Here is an 8,717-nt window from a genome sequence, read left to right as displayed (position 1 = left end):
AAATATGCACAGGAAAAGAGAAGAAGAAGAGAAAACCCAAGCAACATTACAATGCATCTGCCTTTCTTTTGGGAGAGGGGCAACCAAATTATAGTTTAAGGGCTGGTTTGGTGATTAGAAAGGCTGATGTTACCTTTGGGAAACTCATGGAGATGTGTCCTAAGTTAAAGATGAAATTGAAGGGGGTCTGTGAGAGTCCTACCTTTGAATGAGCTACGTAATATATGGCCTACTATGGATGCATGGAATAAGAGGAAGTGCATTGGAGAGGCTTATATTTATGGAGGTGCACATTTATGTGTTATTACTCAAGCTTGTGTATCAAAGTTGGGACTCAACATGGTGAAGAAATTTGGTTTTCGCATTGCCAACCAATTGAGGTTGAAGTGCTTGAGAGCTATAAAGGACTTGAGGGTGGATGCATTTGATATTAAAGTGTTGGTCAATTTTCATGTTATGCCGATGTGTATTGGTGCTTTCCCTCTCATCGTTGGAAGGCCATGGTTATAGGCAACCAAAGCTGTACAGGATTGGGGATATGGTACCTCACTCTTTACAATAGAAGGGGTGATAAGAAGAGGTTTGAGATGGCTAGCAAGAAATATTTGGATGCTGATTTTGATGAGCAAAGTGATGAAGAAGAGTACTCAAGTGAAGAGGAAGACAATGGGGACGATGACACTCAGGTGGAAGATAGCGGTGATAGTTATCTAGATGTTCTTCCTTATTTCTTGAAGAAGATCATGATGAGAAACAAAGATCATGCTCCAAATAGTGCATGAAGCACGCACAATGTTGAAGCTATCTCGCCAGCAAGCTATTGGCTTTGATACTAGAATGAGGGAAGCATAAGAGTGGTGCAAGCCACCCACACACACACACACACACACACACACACACACACACACACACACACACACACACACACACACACACACACACACACACACACACACAATGCTACTTTAGTACTCTTTGTTTTTTTTAAAAAAAAGGAAGGGAGACCTCACTGAAACCTAACCCTTGGATTGGGACTTGTTGGTATTAGTTTTTACACACACACACACACACACACACACACACACACACACACACACACACACACACACACACACACACACACACACACACACACACACACACACACACACACACACACACACACACACACACACACACACACACACACACACACACACACACACACACACACACACAGGGCTGCTTACCTGGATCTTGATTTTTTATGAGAAGAAAGCTTCAAAATAGTTTTTCCTCCTCTAGGATTTTTTTAAAAAGAAAACCAAAAAAGAAGAAAGGGCTACACACTCCACCTCACTTGAGTGAGTGCCTGAGCTCACTTACCTCCTAGGTCTTGTTAACCACCTCCCATGGGTAAAACTACCAGGCCTAGCGCATCGCAATACTTGAGTTTGTTTTTCATTGAGTAAAACCCTATTGTGATTACTCTGGCTACCTCCTCATGGCACCGCACAGGCGGCTTCACTTGCTCTGCTGGAGATCTCCCTAAGCGCCTGGATATCTGCACGATTTGGAGTTATGGCAACGTCCCTACCTACTCTATTTAAAGGTGAGGGTGCATCTTTGCCCCTCACTTAGTTTTGGTTGTGCTCTGTGTGACTGCTTAAAACTTGCTACTGCGTTTTGCTTGCAAAGTAAGGAGCTCTCTACTCAAGTTACTCAGGTCAGTCACTGCTATTCTTTGCTTCACTTATTGCATACTTAGGTCTCTTTCCGCATAGGTTAACACTTTGAGAAGAGGATTTATTGATGATTGTATTAGTAATCTCCTCCTGATATTTCTGTAAAAACTAGCATGGGGCTTTTTTCCAGCTCTGTTTGATTACCAAATAGTATATTGAAATCACTGCTTATGGTTTTTCCCACCGGATGGCTGGTGGTCATTGCATATGGTTGGTTTAAAGATGCCGTTGTGTGCCCTGATAATCAGTACAATATGGATTATTTCCTTGTCTTTCTTACTAATCTCTATTGCAGGATGGTGGTTTTGGTGCCCTGATTAACTAAACTATTACTCTGAGTTGGGAATGTGTGTATATATATATTTTTGGAAATAGAGGGGGTGTGTGGTGCTCTACCCTTCGCACAAAAACTTACTTCTGGTTCTGTCGAATTGTTTATTGTCACGTGACGGAATCTGATTTTTATTATATGGCCATAATGGCGCATTTAAGAAGCAGCATGAGGCTCTTGCTCTAATACTGGGTTATGTTACTCCTTGATGAAAATCACATATGGCCTATCATGCCATGACATGGTGGCTATGATATAAGTCGCTGGCATCATTACTGGTTAATGTTTTTTAGTTGCATAATACATAAGTTTTCTGTGGTCCTCTTTTTGAAACAGCTTTACTGTCTACTAACTGTTCTTGAAGAACTTCTTTGGTTCCCTACCTTATCAATAGCTGCACCGCTTGTTTGGGCTAAGGACTTTTTTTAATAAATTGGTACTTACAAGCTGTTTTGGTATACAAATCAACCTATTTGCAAGCTAGCCGGATAATAGGTGTTGCCTTGATTACATGGGCTGTGGTTTTTTTGACTGGTTGAACCATAGTTGGAATTGGATGAAGGGGGTTTGGTATTTCACCCTCTGTACACTGATTGTGTTTTGCATTATGCCAAGATACATGTTAAGGATTTTTTTTTAGCATACCTTGCTATACGTTTTAGCCTACCCACTAGTAGTTGATGATTTTTTTTGGTATTATGGGTAATTACTGTCGGCATTTTTAGACTAATGATTTTTTGGGAAAAAAGGGGGGATGTACTACTTTGACATCACTTTGGTAAGGAATGCTACCAAAAACTGTATTCGCTTACATCTTTTGTAAAGATCCTTGATTTTTGGCCTATATACTGTTTTGGTGCTTTAAACATGGTATATCTTTTGTTCATGGTTCGGAGCAAGACATGGGTTTTTCTAGTAAACACTTCTTGTTACTTGGAATGCCTAAGAGAAGTATATGGTAAATGATGTACAAGGTAAAGGATGATTTAAAGTCCTTGATGAGTTTCTAACTTAAAAAAACTAGCTTGATACTTTATACACAAACTGTAATTAAAACTTCATTTGGTGGTGCTTTCATAAACTGAGGAAAATATATGGATAAGGGGATTCTGCCACTTGGATTAGAAGGGGTGATGGCCTTCTACTCAAAATGATACTCTTTGACTAGAAAATTTTTGGGACTCTTTTAAGTAATGGACAAAATATATATTTCCTAACTTTGGACTTAGCTTGTAAAGTTTTAAAAAGTTTGTAAGATGGACATGGATAACAATTGGTATAGTCCATTGATACCTGTAAAACACATCCAAGGCTAATTAAATTGTTGTCTTGTTTGGATGGATGCAGGTAAGGACTCTATCTTATCTTGGAAGGTTTTTTTTAACTTTGGCAAGCTACCCTACTTTGGATGGAACAATCACTGATGACTTGGGAAGTTCTTTTACTTTCTGCATACTGAAAGGGGATCTCTTTCCTACAAACATTATACTTAAATGATTCTAATATTGAGTTATTTTTGTAGATATCTATTCCTTGTTCCATTGCCAGCTGTCTTTTGAATGTAAAAATTCAATTTTGTCTTATTATCTAAAATTTAACAGCTACACACACATGCTATACATAAGGTTTTTCTTTCCAAGAGAAACTGGGATGCTGGCTTTGGAAATTCTCTTCGAAATTGAGTTCTAAGTTGGACCCACAGTCTGTAATCCCTTGACCAGTTGACTGGTGTTAGGTGATCCATTTTAGACTCTTTTTCTGGTCCCCTGCTCACGGCTACTATAATCTTTGACTTTGCCGGTTGAAGGTTTGTAGGCCCAAAAATATTACAATTACTGTTGCTACCTTTATTTATGTTTACAATGTTACCTTTTCAGGACTGCTTATCCTATAGAAAGACAGCTCGCATGAGCACTAATCACAACCCTGAGAATCATGCAAAGATTCTCGAACAAATTAAGCTTTACCTAAGGACCGTAAACCAAAGAATGCCTTGGCAGTTACAACTAGACCCTTCCTCTCTAGGAAGGATAAAGATTGTATTACCTACTATGGCAAGTATAAGTGAACCTCACCTCAGTGTTTTTGCAGACTCTTGCTCTCTCACAAGGATTGGAACTGATCTCGGAGCCCCTCTCAATGGCCAGTTTTCTTGTTCTCAGATGTATTAGTAGCTTGGATGCTTTGCAGCTAATTTATGATTCAGCTTTTACCTCTGACAAAAAACTACCTGTCTTACATATGCTATCTTTTAATGATTGGGTCAAGATTTTAGCAACTTTGGATAAAGACTCCATGGAAGGAGTAAATTTAATTTCCCAGTACATTGCCCAGCTTCCTCTATTATCTTCACAATATCAGCAAGAGCTTGCTCCGTTCTCCTCCTCTGGTGCGGACCTGTCTAATTTTCTTAGGAAGTTATGTGGGCTTAATCCCTCTTTTGTCTGTGCACCGGCCACTCCTTCTATTCCACAAACTGGTGGAATCTTCTGTCGGGATAGTCAATGACTCTAACCTCCTGGAGATGGTGCCTAAAATTTCTAAAGTTTTTCTTGTCTTTCCCGTGAGACAAATTGAAATTGAATCCCTTGGGGTTGACCATCAACTTTGGGTCTTGCCCAACAAAGCTTTCTTAGCACCTATTTTGAGTGAAACCTGGGTTTACCTTGCCAACCTCCCAGCCTCTATTGTGCAAGGTTGCAGACTGAAGATTCTTAAAGGAGGGCAATTCTTGGACAAAGGTGAGATCATCAAAGCACCCTTTAATCTCAATCTCATCGACCACTCCAAGTGCCCCTCAAAAAGAGGCCTGTACATCCGTACCAAAGGAAACATGGAATTCGCTAAGAGTAACCCTGATTTTTACACCGAGTCCATCTGGAATGTCTTTTGTACTTATGTAAAGTGTGCTTGCAAATTTCTTGACCCTAAAGCCTCTTGTGAATCCATCATCATGTGGTTTGATCATACCATTTGGTTTATTCTCAACCATATGGACTTACTTTTTCGGGAGAAACCTGTGGATTTTCATATCTCCCTCATTTGCTCTTGGTTAGGTGGCCAAGCTAAGCAAATTGTAATTGCACAGATTTCCTTCAACATCTTCCGTGGACTAATGCTTGATATCTTGAAGGAGCTAAAAGCTGATGAACCTGGCATTTACTTAACTACTTATGCTAACTTTAAAGGTGTTAAGCTCATCACTAGTCTTCTTAAACCTTGTATTGATGAGGATGACTCCCCTGCTCTCAAAAGGGCTAACTCTTTGATCACCCCCAACTCCTTCACTTCCTTCCTAACACCTAGTTCATCCTCTAACCGAGGAAGAGTTTGTAGCTTTACAAGAGGAAGAGGTAGGTCTCCCCCCATCAGGAACTTCCCTGAATTTTAAACCTTGGTTATATTGCAAGTTGTTACAAGCCCTTGCAAAAGAAGAACTCTCAATAAAGTGGATCCGGATAATGGTTTCATCTACATATGGTTGAGAATAAACCAAATGGTCTCTTTCACAAAGTACTCCTCAATTGGATCCAACCAAAAAATCTTTTTTGTGAGTGCTTTGATCTATTTTTTGGTGATCAAAAATTGCTTGACAATATACTCATAGGATGGAAATATCATCAGCCCATAAAGAGGTTGATCTATAATAATGACTTTCTTCGGCAGGATTCTATCCCTCATTGTACATGTTTCCAGTTTACCACCTTTTGCAGAAACTTTGAGGCTTTTGGTAACCATGTTTGCACTTGTGATCTTAGCATTATTGAAAATAATAAAATATGTAGAATTTTGGCCAAAGGGCTCAATCATATACGTACTTTTCCCAAAAACCCATACCTTGCTTTATCAACTATGCTAAGCTGTCTCACTGACCTTGTCAGTGCTCTTTGACTGGAGATCATAGTCCTACGGGACTTAAGGGAACTTGTGAAGGAATGCTTCCTTCATAAAATTTCACAACTTCTTAGTAAATGGTTATCATCAGATGCTTCTTGGCTTACTTCTCAGCTAACTCTTGATTTTCAAAAGATCTCTAATAAATGGTTTGTTGTCGGGCTTGATTAAAGCTCTAACTGTCCCACTATCGTTTGCAAATACCTGGCTTGGAAGGCCGCTCGTAATCGAGTATCTGGTAAGGAATTTTGTCATATTAAATCTACACCTCAAACTATTACCAATAAAATTGCTAAACACTTAGGGCTTCTAGGCTACTCTGTGCTGAACACTAAGCTACCTGTGATTTTTCCCACTTATAAAATTCATAAGCATAAGCTCATGTGGATATCCGATGCCTCCAATTGTATTTTTATTGATATCACCAAGGATATTACTTTTTGCCTTGACCTTATTCTATCTGAATTTGAGCTTATTTGTGCCACTAAACAGAAAATCTGCTAGGACTTCTTACATGTTTATTATAATCCCTTCTGGCTCACAAAAAACTCTACAGAGGTCTCGCTTAACCTTCCTCAGCAGATCTTCCACATCTTTACTGCTGACATCACACAATGTTACAAAAATATTCCCCTTGATGGGGATCTTGGCCTTAAGGCTGCTCTTGCCAAGGTGATTAAATTGGCTTTCTCAAATGCTAGAAAGAAGAAGCTTTTCTACATCTCTCTTTCCAAAAAACCTAGGTGGATTCACTTATTTCACTCCATACACTCCCTACACTTTAATTGAAGCTAAGCTTTGCTCCTACATCTCCTGGCTGCTGAATAACTGCACTATAATTTCAGGTGGTCTTTGCTTTAACCAATGCCTTGGCATCCCCATGGGATTTTCATGCTCTCCACTTATGTGTAATATTTACCTTGCTTTATTTGAATACATGGTGTCTCAAGACCATGGAATCTTACAAGAATAAGCTTTCACAATTTAGACATACTTATAGATACATGGATGACTTACTTAGTGTCAACAATAGAGACTTCCACAAGGAAATTTGTTTGATTTACCCCCACTGCCTTAAAAATTGAACCTACCTCTCTCCATGAGACCGTCACACCCAATAGGGCTTTCTACACATCTGTCCAATTTCTTAACCTCTTGATTTCCCTTCATATCCCATCTGTTGGTGGGTATGATCTATGGTTTGTGTGGAAAAGGGATCTCCTAAAACTACCACTTATAGAATTCATAAAAGAATAGCAATAGACCTTACAAGGCTGCTATTAGCTCTTGTATCTGCCTGCTACATTTAATTTGTTATTCTTCCTCTAACCCTTCTCTTGCCTAGGAGGAGGTCTATTTACTAATTAAGAAGTATTTCCTTAACGGGTTTAATAGAAATCAAATTTGTAACACTATCATACAAGCGCTCACCCAACATAAATGGCCTGGGTTACATTTAAACAAGAGAATCTCATTTCTCTGTGTATGGGCCTACTACCGACCCATTGTGTACGGCGCCTGGGATAGGGCGGGTACACACAAACACACAGTGCTACTTTAGTACTCTTTGTTTTTTTTAAAAAAAGGGAGGGAAATCTCACTTAAACCTAACCCTTGGATTGGGACTTGTTGGTATTAGTTTTTTACACACACACACACACTGGGCTGCTTTATTGGTTCTTGATTTTTTATGAAAAGAAAGCTTCAAAATACTTTTTCCTCCTCTTGTAATTTATTTAAAAAATACCAAAAAAGAAGAAAGGGCTACACACTCCACCTCACTTGAGTGAGTGCCCGAGCTCACTAACCTCATAGGTCTTGTTTACCACCTCGTACAGGTAACACTACCGGGCCTAGCCCGTCGCAATACTTGAGTGGTTTTTTTCATTGGGTAAAACCCTACCATAATTACTTTGGCTACCTCCTCATGGCACCGCACATGCGGCTTCACTTGCTATGTTGGAGATCTCCCTAAGCGCTTGGATATCTGCAAAATTTGGAGTTATGGCAACCTCCGTACTTGCTCTATTTAAAGGTGAGGGTGCATCTCTACCCCTCACTTAGTTTTGGTTGTGCTTTGTGTGACTGCTTGAAACTTGCTACTGCGTTTTGGTTGCAAAGTATGGAGCTCTCTACTCAAGTTACTCAGGTCCGTCACACTGCTATTCGTTGCTTCACTTATTGCATACTTAGGTCTCTTTCCACATAGGTTAACACTTTGAGAAGATGATTTTTTGATGATTGTATTAGTAATCTCCTCCTAATATTTCTGTAAAAACTGGCATGGTCTTTTTTTCAGCTCTGTTTGATTACCAAATAGTACATTGAAATCACTACTTATGGTTTTTCCCACCCGATGGCTGGTGGTCATTGCATATGGTTGGTTTAAAGATGCCGTTGTCTGCCCTGATAACTTGTACAATTTGGATTATTTCCTTGTCTTGCTTACTCTCTATTGCAGGATGGTGGTTTTGGTGCCCTAATTAACTAAACTATTACTATGAGCCGGGACTGTGTGTACATAGATATATTTGGAAATAGAGGGGGTGTGTGGTGCTCTACCCTCTGCACAAAAACTTACTGCTGGTTTTGTCGAATTGTTTATTGTCACGATGATGGAACCTGGCTTTTATTATATGGCCATAATGGTGCATTTAAGAAGTAGCATGAGGCTCTTGCTCTAATACTGGGTTATGTTACTCCTTGATGAAAATCACATATGGCCTATCATGCCATGACATGGTGGCTATGATATAAGTCGTTGGCAT

This window comes from Adiantum capillus-veneris, chromosome 5 (genome assembly GCF_014529385.1).
Source record: "Adiantum capillus-veneris isolate H3 chromosome 5, ASM1452938v2, whole genome shotgun sequence".
Taxonomy (NCBI): Eukaryota; Viridiplantae; Streptophyta; class Polypodiopsida; order Polypodiales; family Pteridaceae; genus Adiantum; species Adiantum capillus-veneris.
Note: the sequence above shows the minus strand (reverse complement) of the source record.